This window comes from Mauremys mutica, unplaced genomic scaffold, assembly GCF_020497125.1.
Source record: "Mauremys mutica isolate MM-2020 ecotype Southern unplaced genomic scaffold, ASM2049712v1 000087F_np12_subseq_1:190271_obj, whole genome shotgun sequence".
Lineage (NCBI taxonomy): Eukaryota > Metazoa > Chordata > Testudines > Geoemydidae > Mauremys > Mauremys mutica.
The window spans coordinates 173,378-185,843 of NW_025422838.1; the positions used below are offsets into that span (position 1 = coordinate 173,378).

General features: G+C 42.5%; 1 long non-coding RNA gene across 1 annotated transcript; it reads right to left on the reverse strand.

The window, feature by feature from the left end:
• Window positions 1–6,144: 6,144 nt before the first annotated feature.
• On the reverse strand, window positions 6,145–12,228 carry LOC123356956. Its single transcript, XR_006575474.1, has 2 exons — window positions 11,511–12,228; window positions 6,145–6,510 (listed from the first exon to the last, which is right to left on the reverse strand). It is a non-coding gene; the product is annotated as an uncharacterized LOC123356956 (long non-coding RNA).
• Between the last annotated feature and the right edge of the window lie 238 nt (window positions 12,229–12,466).

Genomic DNA, 12,466 nt, shown 5'->3' on the forward strand with positions numbered 1-12,466 from the left:
GGCAGTTTCAGAACAGGGTCCAGAACTGAAGACAGTACTGCAGAGCCAGGTGCTGCATCAGATTTGATGGCATGGAACAGGGCGTAATGCTTTGAAAACATATGCAGTGAAGTCCAGATAGTGGTTCTACATATCTCAGATATTGAAATATTCTTCACAAATGCAGTAAAGGTTGCCTGTGACCTAGCTGAATGTACTCTCATCTCTGGGGCAGGGGGAGGCGGGTTGCGGGGAGGACCTGCAGATTCATAACAGGTAGAGATACAACTCAGTATCCATTTTGAAAGTCTTTGAGCAGATATGGGAGTCCCCTTCGATCTATCTGTGAAGGAGACAGAGTCTAGGTGATCTCCTAACCTGCTGAACCCTATCCAGGTAGAAGGCCAAGGCTCTTCTCACATCTGGGGTATGGAAATAGGATCCCTGCTGACAATGATCAGGCTTCAAAAAATACTGATAGATGGATAGATTGGTTAAGATGCAAATCTAATGTAACTGTTGGTAGGAACTTAGAATGTGGACATAAAGAGACTTTATAGTTAAAGAATTTTGTACAGGGGGAATCTGCCATCAAGACTCCAATCTCCCCGGCCTTAAGGGCTGACATGATGACAACTAAGGTGGTCATATTCCTAGATAAATGAAATAGGAATCAGGTTGCCAATTATTCAAATGGAGGTCTCGTGAGGTGGGCCAAAACCAGGCTGAGGTCCTAAGACAGGGTGGGGTGTCTACTGTAGGGGAAGAGATTACCCAGACCCTTAATAATTCTGGGATGATACTGGGTGAGCAAAAATGCAGAATCCCTCGACCAGGGGATGAATGGCTGATATGGCAGCCAGATGTACCTTGACTGAATTGATAGATAAACTGGATGTCTTCAGATCCAGCAGGTAATCCAGGATGAGGGAAAAGGGAACCAATTCAGGGTGGAGGTAGCAAGAACCACACCAATGGACAAAGCTTTTCCATTTCTGCAGGTAAGTAGGTTGATGTTCTTCTACTCTGCCTCCGGAAAGCAGGAAGCCTTTATTCCAAAGAACCATCCCGGAACCAAGCCGAGGCATAGAACCACTAGGTTTGGGGGTAAAGAGCACAACCCACATCCTAAGACAGGAGATGAAGAATGGTGGGGAGCTTGATCAATGGTTGGATACAGAATTGAAGCAAGCAAGTGTACCAAGCTTGTCTTGGCTAGGTAGGTACTATGAGAATAACTCTGGCCTTGTACTGCCTTATCTTGTTTGGCACCCTTAGAATTGGGAGCATTGGGAGAAAGGCATAGAACAGACTCTTCCTTCTTCCATGGTAGAAGGAAAGTGTGCTCCAAGAAGTGGTGACCCAGACCCCTATTCTCCCCTTGAACAGAACAGAGGGCACTTCCTGTTCTCGGAGGTGGCAAAAAGTTCCATCTCTGGCAGCCCCCATCTCTTGAATATGCTATGGGGAACCTGAGAATGTCCAACTCCCATTCGTAATTGTGGGAGAAATGTCTGCTAAGGGCATGGGATGGGGTGTTCTGGATGCCCGGGAGGTAGACCGCTGAAATCTGGAAATGGTGGGCTATACACCAGCTCCAGAGTTTTATGGCTTTGGCCTGAGGTGCTGACTTTCTAATGTGCCGAGGGGGGCGGGGGGGAGGCTTGACCCCCAGCCCCTCCCACACGCCACCCTTTCCCCCAAGGCCCAACCCCCAGCCTGCCTCTTTCTGCCCCAATCTGTCCACTCCCCCGAGTGCACCTCACCCTCGCTCCTCCTCCCCCCGCCAGCACCTTCTGCATGCCACAGAACAGCTGATTGTGGCGGGCAGGAGGCACTGGAGGGAGAGGGAAGAGCTGATCAGGAGGGCTGCCAGTGGGTGCTCAGCACCCACCATTTTGGCTTTGGCACACAAGGAGCAAGATCTTGCTCCTTCCTGACTGTTGATGTAGCATATGCAGGACATATTGTCCATTGTGACCCTGACTGGCTTGTCCCTGATGAGGGGCAGAAAATGAAGGCAAATGTTCCTGACTGGCCTGAGCTCAAATAGGCTGATGTGGAGACTGGCTTTGTGGGTTGTTCACCAACCCTGAACCGTGAGGGTGTCAAGGTGAGCTCCCCATCCTAATAGGGATATGTCGGTTCTTAGTCACTGATGTGGTTGGGTGAGAGAAAGGGACACCCACACAAATGTTGAGTTGCTCTTTGCACCAGTTTAGGGAATTCTTTACACAAAAGGGGCAAGTCGCCTGCCTGTCCCAGGTGTCCCTGCTTGGACAGTAGGTTGTTCCGCATCAACCCTGGAAGCAGTGGAGGTGTAGCCAGGTATGATTGGTTACAAAGGTGCAAGCTTCCATATGGCCCAAGAGTTGAAGACACTCTGTATATGGAGAGAGAGAGAGAGAGAGAGAGAGAGTGTTATATATATGCTGCCGAAAACCCGGAGCGAGTGAAGACCCCCCCACCGCCAAAGTGCTGCCGAGGACCTGGTAGGGAACTGGTTATTAGGATTTTGGGAGCTCATCAGTGCTCAACACTCCTTACACCATTAACAAATTAAGCCTTCTTGCAAATTAAACAAGGGCTCTATGGGGGCTAACTTCTCCCACCACTAAAATGCAATTACCTCTGAAGTGGAAAACAGTAGCTGTTCAGCAGCACACATCTGCCACAGTTTAAGGCAGGAAGTGAAGAATACCGTACCTTACCCAATCAAAGTTGCAGAGAAAAGTTAGGTAGACAGAATATAATTATACTACTGGTATTTGGCCAGAAGAAAGGGAATAACATGCTTACTCTTACAAAAAGTGATATGGAAGCTTTAATGACCACAAGTGGTCAGAATCTTAGTTTTATGTCTCATCTGCAAGATGCCAGCTCCAGCATCATACTGTCCTGTGCTCTAGCATAGATTCAATACTGATTAAGAGCAAAGCATTATACCTATTAACTCACTAATGTTACTTGCCTCAGGTTCTTGGTGTTCAAGCCTTGGAGACCTCCTATCTAACAACAACACAAGTCAAACCCTACTTAGGTGTTTGGCTGTGAACAAACCACCTTTATTATTTAAAAAACAGAAGAACAGATACAGAATGCTAGAATAATAATTCAATTTTAGAAATTATTATTTCAATAAAAAGAAACCTTAGAACAGCTCACTAATGTAAGAGTAAATAACAATGTAGAATATTTACAATATTTGGATATTAAAAATTTGTATAGAATGTGCATGACGTATGCCAAAAACATGATTACTGCCTTAAGGATGTTACAAACTAAAAAACAAGGTGAACAAACACCATCAGAGTAAAACAGAGTTGTGCATGGTCACTAAAGCTGGGAAGTGTCATCCAACAGGTAGTTTTTTCCAAGAGAGATGATGCTCATGTGCATATCTTTAGCCTCATTTCTAGCTTACATTTGTTTTCATATCCAGGTCTTTCTAGCAACATCTTATGTATGTTGATTTGTTAGTTAATGTGGTTAGCTGTGAACATACCAGTGCCATACACCTTTTTTTTTTTGGAAAAACTGAACACCAAGGTCAGCTTTAGCTAACGTGTTCATTCAGCCCATGTGCTTCTGTAATATAGTAATAAGATAAATCTTGCACGATAGTGTAAGCCTGATTGAGTCATATGACCTACTTCCTACAGCCATATACTAATATCAAATAGCAACATAACTCTCTTTTCACATAGATGCAAAGTGTCCTCAAAATACGTCTGTCACTAAACTATAATCTTTACATAAGACGCAATAAACTTTAAAATCACAGACATATGCCAAAGTTAAACACATTTATCACAATTTGTACCAGGCTATTTCTGTAAAGAACAAAGTTAAAAATCTGGCCCTAAAGCATTAAATAGATAGATCATTTACAGTAATATTAATGATTTCACCTTGGATATTCAATTACACTATCTCTTCTATACATATCCATAATGTTGATTTTCATGTGTGCTTCACATGCATAACTGCTTAAAGAGCAGATTCAGTTTATTTTCTAAATAATTATTTACAGCAGTAGTATATGCTCAGAAAACAATTCTTATGATTGTGAGAATAACTGTTTACATTCCCAGGGTATCAGAAGATCTTAATGTATAGACATGTGAAACTCTTATACCCTTATGATTGCTCCTTTTCTGTGCATGTGAATGTAAAATAATTCTATCAATACTGCCAAGATCTGAAATTGTAGATACATATGACTCATTTTAGTTTCCACAAGCCAACATTATCTCTTACCATTATTGCTTGATAAAATTTGCAAAAGTTAGATTCATCTTGGTTTTTTACTCACAGCAACAGAAATCCAAATGTAAAGGAAATCTGTATATTGTGAGGATTTACAGCCTTCCTAGTGATTCTCCCTGGTCTTTCAGGATCAATGCTTTTTTTGGAGGTGGGAGAGTTTGGGGGAGAACCAACCCTTAAGTTTCTAAACTTTCTTGTTACAGATATAGCCTTATTAGTCATTAGCCAGCCAAAAGAGGGGTTATTTGCCATATTTATCAGGATTCCCATGCCTAAATGTGATCATATACAACACTGAGAATTATTTCACTGCAGATGATAAAATTTATTATGCACTTGCCAATGGGGCTTAGTGTTTGCAGTGCGGTCTGCTAAAAAGCACTGGATTCTCAGTTTGGTCTGAAACACCAGCAGCAGGGACAATTAAGACCAATAACTAATAAACAAGATTATTTTTAAACATCTATTGTAGTCTGGAGAAAAACATCCATCAGCAAATTCTTATGACTGCTATTATTTTAGCAAATAAAATAAAATTTTACAATCAGCAGGGTACAATGGACTTAATGTTGGCTTTCTCCGTTAAGAAATTTCCCTTGACTTTAAACAGAATTACCTTGGCCCCTGGGAGAATCCTAACCCAAGATCCAATAGCCGTCATATTTTTAGTACTACAAATTCTTAATTTTAAGATTCACTCCTACCTACAGGGTAAAGCTGTAATGATTGAGAGAGAATTATATAATTATTTATTAATTAATGGCTCAATTTTAAAAGTGTGCTGTAAAAGCAGGCAAAAGGATAATATTAACAGGTATTATTTGAGTGTGAGAAAGTGATTATCTGCATCATCAGCATGGGGGCTTTTGTAAGACCATAAAACCCATTTCCTTCCTGCCTCAAATCCTATTTAACATCAGAGGTGCAAGTTTAATGGTTATAATACAAGCAGGCTTTCCCCCAATCAGAATGCAGGACAATTTGGGCACAATCCTACTCCCACTGAAGTCAACATGAATTTTGTTTGACTACACTGGGAAGAGAATGGAGCCTTTTATTCTGAGATAATGATTCTGGTCAGTATCCATTCCCTGCACCTTTCAAATAATCTCAAGTATCCACACTTCCTAGATTAAAAAGAAGGATACACAATGGGAAAAAGTATTGTCTGAAAAGGACAAGACAAAGAGTCTAAAATTGTCTTTTAGCACCTATTGCTCTCTCCCAAGTCTCTCTGAAGTCTACATGACAATGCAATACTCTACATTCCCCAGCTCCAGCTCTGCGGTCCTCCTTAGAGAAGGGCAGACAGTGCCTATATATTTACAAAATAGGGGTCCCCAGAAATAAAGAGAACAGAAATGCAAATGTGGGTCCAGAAAAGCAGAACTACCACTTCAGAGGACTCAGATATCTAAAGGAGAGGCAGAAAACCTGTACACTATTAGCGGAGAGAATCAGTACAGACAATTGTGAGGAGGCGGCTGACAGTGTGAGGACATACCTCACCAAAAGCCCAGGACTTAGAACACTCTCAAACTGGTTTTACACAGCTGTAGATCCATTAACAGCACTTAAAGTGGTGACAAATAAGTTTGGTAATTTCACATAGAACTTTTGCTATGAAGTAATAGTGCCATCATCATTAACCAACTGTTTTACTTTGGCTTTGCCCAGCCACTTTGGAATAAAACTATGATTTCATGAGAAAGAGGCAATAATATCATCAGCAGAAATTAAGCATGAAAAACACATTTTCTTTAAATATTAAACACTTGTTGCTCATCAAGAGCAGCATTAATGTAGCTCTGTTCACTGCTATTGGCAGGGGGTAATCATGGAGATAAGAGAATCACAGAGGTAGATGCAAATTACACAATGAAAAGAAGGTGCAGGATCAATTTACATCTTTTATTTCACAGTTTCTTTAGCCTGAAATGATCTCAGCATAGGGGAAAGAGGGTAAAAGGTGGCAGCTTTGTGAGGCTGGAAAACCGAATATTGGTCTAAAAGGAGAAATGTACACACACACTCAAATTAAGCTTTGCAAAGGAACAATGAGTGGTCTTTGAAAGATTTCAGCTTCTTTTCTTGGAAACACAGTTATCTTGAATGAGTACTCTGGCGTGCTGGGCATTCCTGCTTGGAACAAAAGTTATCCCAGTATGCAGGGTCTTCAGGTGCTATAGGAACACCGGCAGCAACTAAATCATCAAAAGTCAATACCTGGAATTGTGGCTGGGTCAGGTCTTTAGAAAGAACCTAAGGAAAATACATTTTAGAGTTAGATGGAAGCATGGACAAATTTCACTCCTCTCCCTCCCCTCCGCCCCAATCGGTTTAAACTGTTGTACATACTAAAAAGAATAATTTTAAAATGTTGATTGATACTAATGCAATAAAAAAATTAACCTCAAATACGTGCAGATGTACAGTAGTGGGGATGCAGATAATATAGTCCTAGAGATTAACATTATAGTGAATAAAATGAAATAAAAGAATAAAATGGAAAAGGGAAAAAGTGCCAGGGAATCAGATTCATAGATATTAAGGCCTATAAAGAAGGGCTATTTATCCTACAATAACTGTCATTCTTTGAAATGTTGTCGTTAGTGTGGATCCCACTGTTGGTGCGTATATGCCCCATACATTAGAGATCAGATTCTTCTAAACAGCAGTATCTGTCATGGCAATGTGTGCACCCTGCATCTGCTCATGCTTCCATTGAAAAAAACAAAACAGAACACACACACATATGGTGGTGATGCGGAGACCATCCCTGTGGGGCATGAGTTGGCACCCCAACATTCCTATCCATTTGGTGTCTTGCTGGGGAGTAAATAGACCTGTCCCAGAGCTCCAGGGGCACATACATGTGCCGACATACGACTGAATGCCACAAGGAACATCCCTATTATTGTACACAGATTGGATCTTATCTCAGGTAGCAGTGATTGCAACAACAGGAAGTGGTTCTCATGCAGGTACACTCTATATGATCTGGAGTCTACTGTAGCTCTTATGAAATCTATCATTTGCAATAGGATAAAAGATTATGTTTAATTTTGTATTTCACTAGGAGGGACAGTGGGATCCTTGCTGTCTCTTGCTGGGACCTGTCTCTGATCAGTCAGTCATCCAGGTAAGGGTAGATGTGACTGCCCTGACTTCCCAAGTGTGCTGCAACCACAACCAGGCATTTTGTAATGACTGTCAGCATAGTGGACAGGTTGAATGGCAGTACCTTGTTTTGTTAATGATTGGGCCTCACCTTAGGTACTACCTGTGGGCTAGATGGACGGCTATGTGGAAGTGTGCCTTTTGCAAGTCGAGAGCCATGAACCAATTCTCAACCTGCAGAGGTGGAATGATGGAGGCATTACCATCCTGAATCTGAGGCAGCATATTAGTTGAGTCTCCTCAGGTCTAGCAAAGGATGAAGACACTCGTTCTTTGGGATAAAGAACTATGGAGAGCAGAAGCCTCTCCTATGGCTCCTAGATGAAGCAATGAGGGCACTTCTGTTTGCAACAGGATCTTATGAGAATGATGCTGGAAGAGGGATGGGGAAGGGGGATAAGTAGGGAAATGTGACATCCCTTCCGGCCTTGTATAGCTTTTGCTTATGGTAGGGGAACCCTTTGTTTCAAAACTTGGTTCCCAGAGCAGTTTGTGGAAAAATACTGACATCCCAAGATGGAGTCCAGAATCATGTGGCCTGGTCACATGTCCTTGTAGAGTCATAGCAGCCATTACTTACAGGCTGTCTGGAGTGCTCTCAGGAAGGCTTACCAGATGGGAGATAAGCTTCTCCTAAGGCCCACTGTTTTCCCTAACGGCTCATTGCTCTGCATAGGTTCTTCCCAACCAGCTAGCTAGACTGAAAGCATCTTGTCTAGTGGGCATTACCCAGGTGTAACTACATTTGAAGTACAGATACATAGTATTTATAACTTCACATACAAAAATGAAACGTGTACAAATAAGATAATCATATTCAGCAAATCATAACTTTTCCAGTGACATCTCACATGACCCATCTTGCATAAAATGCATCATAATTATGCTATAACCATAACATCATAATACCACTATGTCACACCCCTTTCTCCATCACAGGAGACATCTTCATCATGAGACAGTGACACCAGCCCTTACCCCAGTGGTCAAGAACTTCAAATGCTTCCAGGAGTTCCTCTCCCAAATAGCAGACACCCTGGACATCAAAACAACAGTATTCCAGGAGATGCCCACTGACCTCCTCCATCACACACCTGACACAGTCACAAAGCCAACAGGCTTGACAGGAGTGTTGAGAGTCACACTGGAGTTGATCCTTGTCTGCCTTGTCCCTTTCCATGGGGCTTGATCAACCATTAGACAAATGGGTGTAAGACATAATTGCCCTCAGCTACCCTATTCATTTCCACACATGTCTTACCTGAAGCAGAGCATTTAGCAAGGGGGTTCTACCTCAGGTAACTGGGGTTGTTCTCTGAAGGTGAGGGAGAGGCAACCCTGCTTGTAGCTGGGGAGGAATAAACTGGCAAGGGTGACAATGAGTCACCCTCTTTGAATGACAGTGCCATGTAGTGATGTGGCCTCTGCATCACATCTAATTCTGATCACCGCTTAGGAGCACTAGATCTATGGGTCTCTGCAGGGGTATATCTTGGACCTGTCATTATTTTGGTCATGGATACCAAGAACGGTACCAGAGCTCCCCCCCGCCGCATGCCATTCCTGCCTTGGTGGAGGATTTGGAGGCTTTGTCCTTGGAGGAGTGATATTTGATGTTCTCTTTGTGCAATGGTCCTTTTGTTTTTCAGAGCTGTGCTTATGCTCCAGGTGGGAATGTTTCTTGGCATCACTTGTCCATGATCAGAGTGTAGGCACCAGTTATTATGTGAGGCTGCCAGTGCACCAAGGTTGACAGTGCTGAGGATGCCAGTGTCCTCTTCACTGCCCGATCCCAGGCTCTGGTGCCTATTCCAGGGAGCACTTTCTGATCCAAAGTATTTGGTTCCACTTTTGGCAGCTATCATTTCCTCAGGATCTGAACTGACACACACGGATTGCTCAAGAAGATGTAACTTGAGCTGCACATCCCTGGGCTTGCACATCCTGGATGAAAATGACTGACACGCTTCACACCTGTCTGAGATGTGGTTCTCCCCCAGGCAGAAGCAATAGTGTAGCTAGGAGTGGAAATCTGGGTGGGTCCTGACTTTCAGGTGGACGGGCAATGACAGACTGTGCTAGCTCAGCTTCTCCCCTGATGCCACTCCCTATTCCTAGCACTGGTGCCCCCAGACAAAGGGTTTCACTTGCCAAGCTGGGCACGCACATGGGGCAGCTCAGAAAATAGCCAGGCAGAGCTGCCAGCATGTAGCTTTCTGAAGGATGGGCGCATAGCTCTGTCTTGGATTTCAGGTGCCCAAGTGATGCTTCGGGCCGCACTACACCCCTGCTCAGATATGGGTGGGCCTGGATGCTAAGTGGGTGGGTGTGCCCCTGGGCAGAAGAGGTAATGGTCATGTCCATCAGCAGGGGGAGGAGAACATCACAGGACAAGCAGCGTTTGAACCCTAGTGGCTTAGGGTCTGCCATATTAGCATGAAGCATGTCACCCTGCTTAACAAAAGGTGTGTATGCAGGTGTGGGAGAGAACTTTTTTTTTTAAATGGAATGTCAAAATTAATGTAATAAGGGGATAAGAAGGGGACTATAGATTCTTTTCACCAAATCAGTCAGGAAAAGGGTGAGTTTGAAGCTCTGTATAAGTAGTGGGTTGAACACTCACTAGATTCCATCTTTATGTCATGGACATTAAGAAGAGAGGGTTCCGATGCTCCACCTTTTATGCCCTTGCATGGGAGGATGAAGAGGCACAGGGGGTCATGTGTAGCCCTGACTGACACTGCTTTTGAAAAGAATCCAATATCATATGCATGAGGCACATGCCTACATGCCATGTGATACATACCTGAAGGACCATTATGATCATGTATTGTGATCACCTGCATTACACAGACCAAAGAACCTCATCCAATAATTTCTACAACAGACTTTAACTTCTGCGTGAGCTATAACATCTCTTTGAGAAAGATATTCAGTCTTAATTGAAAGACTCCAGGTGGAGAATCCACCACATCCTTAGGTAAGTAGTCCTAAGTTATTCCAATCGTTAATTTTTGACCCTAAAAAATTGCACCTATTTCCAGTCTGAATTTGTCTAGCTTCACCTTTCAACCACTCAATCTTGTTATGCCTTTTTCTGATAGATTAAGAAGATGTCTGTCTACTATCATAAGTCTTTCTCCCATGTAAAAACTTGTAGACTGATCAAGTCACTTCAACCTTCTCTTGGAGAAACAGAGAGAGCTTCCTCAGTCGTTCACCATAAACCATATTTTCTAGACCTGAAATCATTCTTCTAGCACTTTTCTGAACCCTTTCCAAGTTTGCGACATCCTTTTTGAAATGTGGACATCAGAGCTGGATACAGCATTCCAGTAATGTCCTTACTAATGCCATTCTCAGAGGTAACACCACCTCTCCCTATTCTTACTAGACATTCCTCTGCTTATGTATCGAAGCATCACATTCACCTTCTTAGCTGCACTGACAGCTCACACTCAGCTGATTACCTATCATGACCCCTAACTCCCTTTCAGGGTAACTGCATTCATGGATAAAGCCCCCATCTTATAACTGTGACCTACAATCTTTATTCCTAGATACAAGTCCTTTAATTTTGTTGGTCTAAATAGAAACAAAGAGGTGGATTGAGCACCATAAAAGACCATACAACCCCTGCACTTTATCACTGTGATGACTGTGAGAGATTTGAAACCAGACCCACAACACCACAAGCTGTGGATCAGGAAGAGTTGTCTGCCCTTTTATGGCTGAATTTTTAAAGTACAAGGCTCCAAAGAGTTGCACTTCTAGGATATCCACTGAAGGTGGGAAAAGTGAGTCAGACCAGAGAAGCCACAAGAGCTGAATTCTGTTTCCAGGAGAAATGAACCAAATGAAGTGAAATTGGCAGATTAAGCCCTTTGGAGGAACTCTGACTAGCTGTTCTCCATGATTCCTGATAGGTAGAGCCATTAGCTTATTATAAAGCTTGTGCTATAGGATAGGGAAAAATGACATTTATGACCAAAATACTTAGTATTCTATTCAAATTGCGTAATGCCGTACAAAATGAAATAAAAGGAAAGTTATTTTAGAGACCAAAACTCATAACATCTTACGTTAGAATCCTTCTGTACAAATACTTCTGGTTTCCCCAGAGCTACTGCAACATGATGGAGATCATCCAACCGGGTTTCCTAAAAAAGTAAAAGTAAGATAGTATATTAATTTTCATTACTGTATGTCTGAAATAGACTACAGGGATATATATACTGGAATTCAGGGCAAAAACAAGGAGTAATTTAAAGATGGGACTATCACTCTTTTAAAATAATCAACATTCACAAGTGAGAAGAAGCCTTCGGCAGATTTGATCAAAAAGACATGATTCAATCGTGAAAAAATAATCAGGACTTCGCTCCCAGCTCTGCTGAAAATATTCTCTGTAACTTGGGGCACACCACTTATCTTCAATGTGCCTCAGTTACCCCAATCTGTAAAGCTAGGAGGAAGCAGAAGAAAAGATATTTGACCTTCCTGAGGATAGATATATGAGACCTCACTAAAATCAGATTTATAAGGTGCAAAGAATTACAGTCTTATGTTCATTCACAAGAAGATATGGCAAGAAAAGAGGAAGTTACTTACCTTTGTAACTGGAGGCTCTTTGAGATGTGTGGTCCCTACCTGTATCCCATCATGTGTATTCGTGTGCACCATGTGCCTGTGTACAGGGAGACTTTGGCAAACCAGTAAAGTGCCTGAAACCACTACGGCTTATTGTTAAAGACAGCCTAGTCAGCAAGCTGTTAAAAGCAAGTCTCAGCTTGACCAAGGTGGGAGGGGAGGGGGGTTTAAGGTGCCACCGAAAGGGCAGCTTGACCCCGCGTCCTTCCTGATAAGAATTGAGTTAAAATCGCTGATACATGTGTTTTCAAAGAGTAGGATATGCCCCAGGAATGTCTATTGAGGTCTCAAGGCTGCAAGTTCTGGAAAGACCCACACCTGGTTAATCAATAATCAGAAGGAACCTCTTGCTTGAAACTGCTTACTTAACAAGGTTTTTTTAATTACT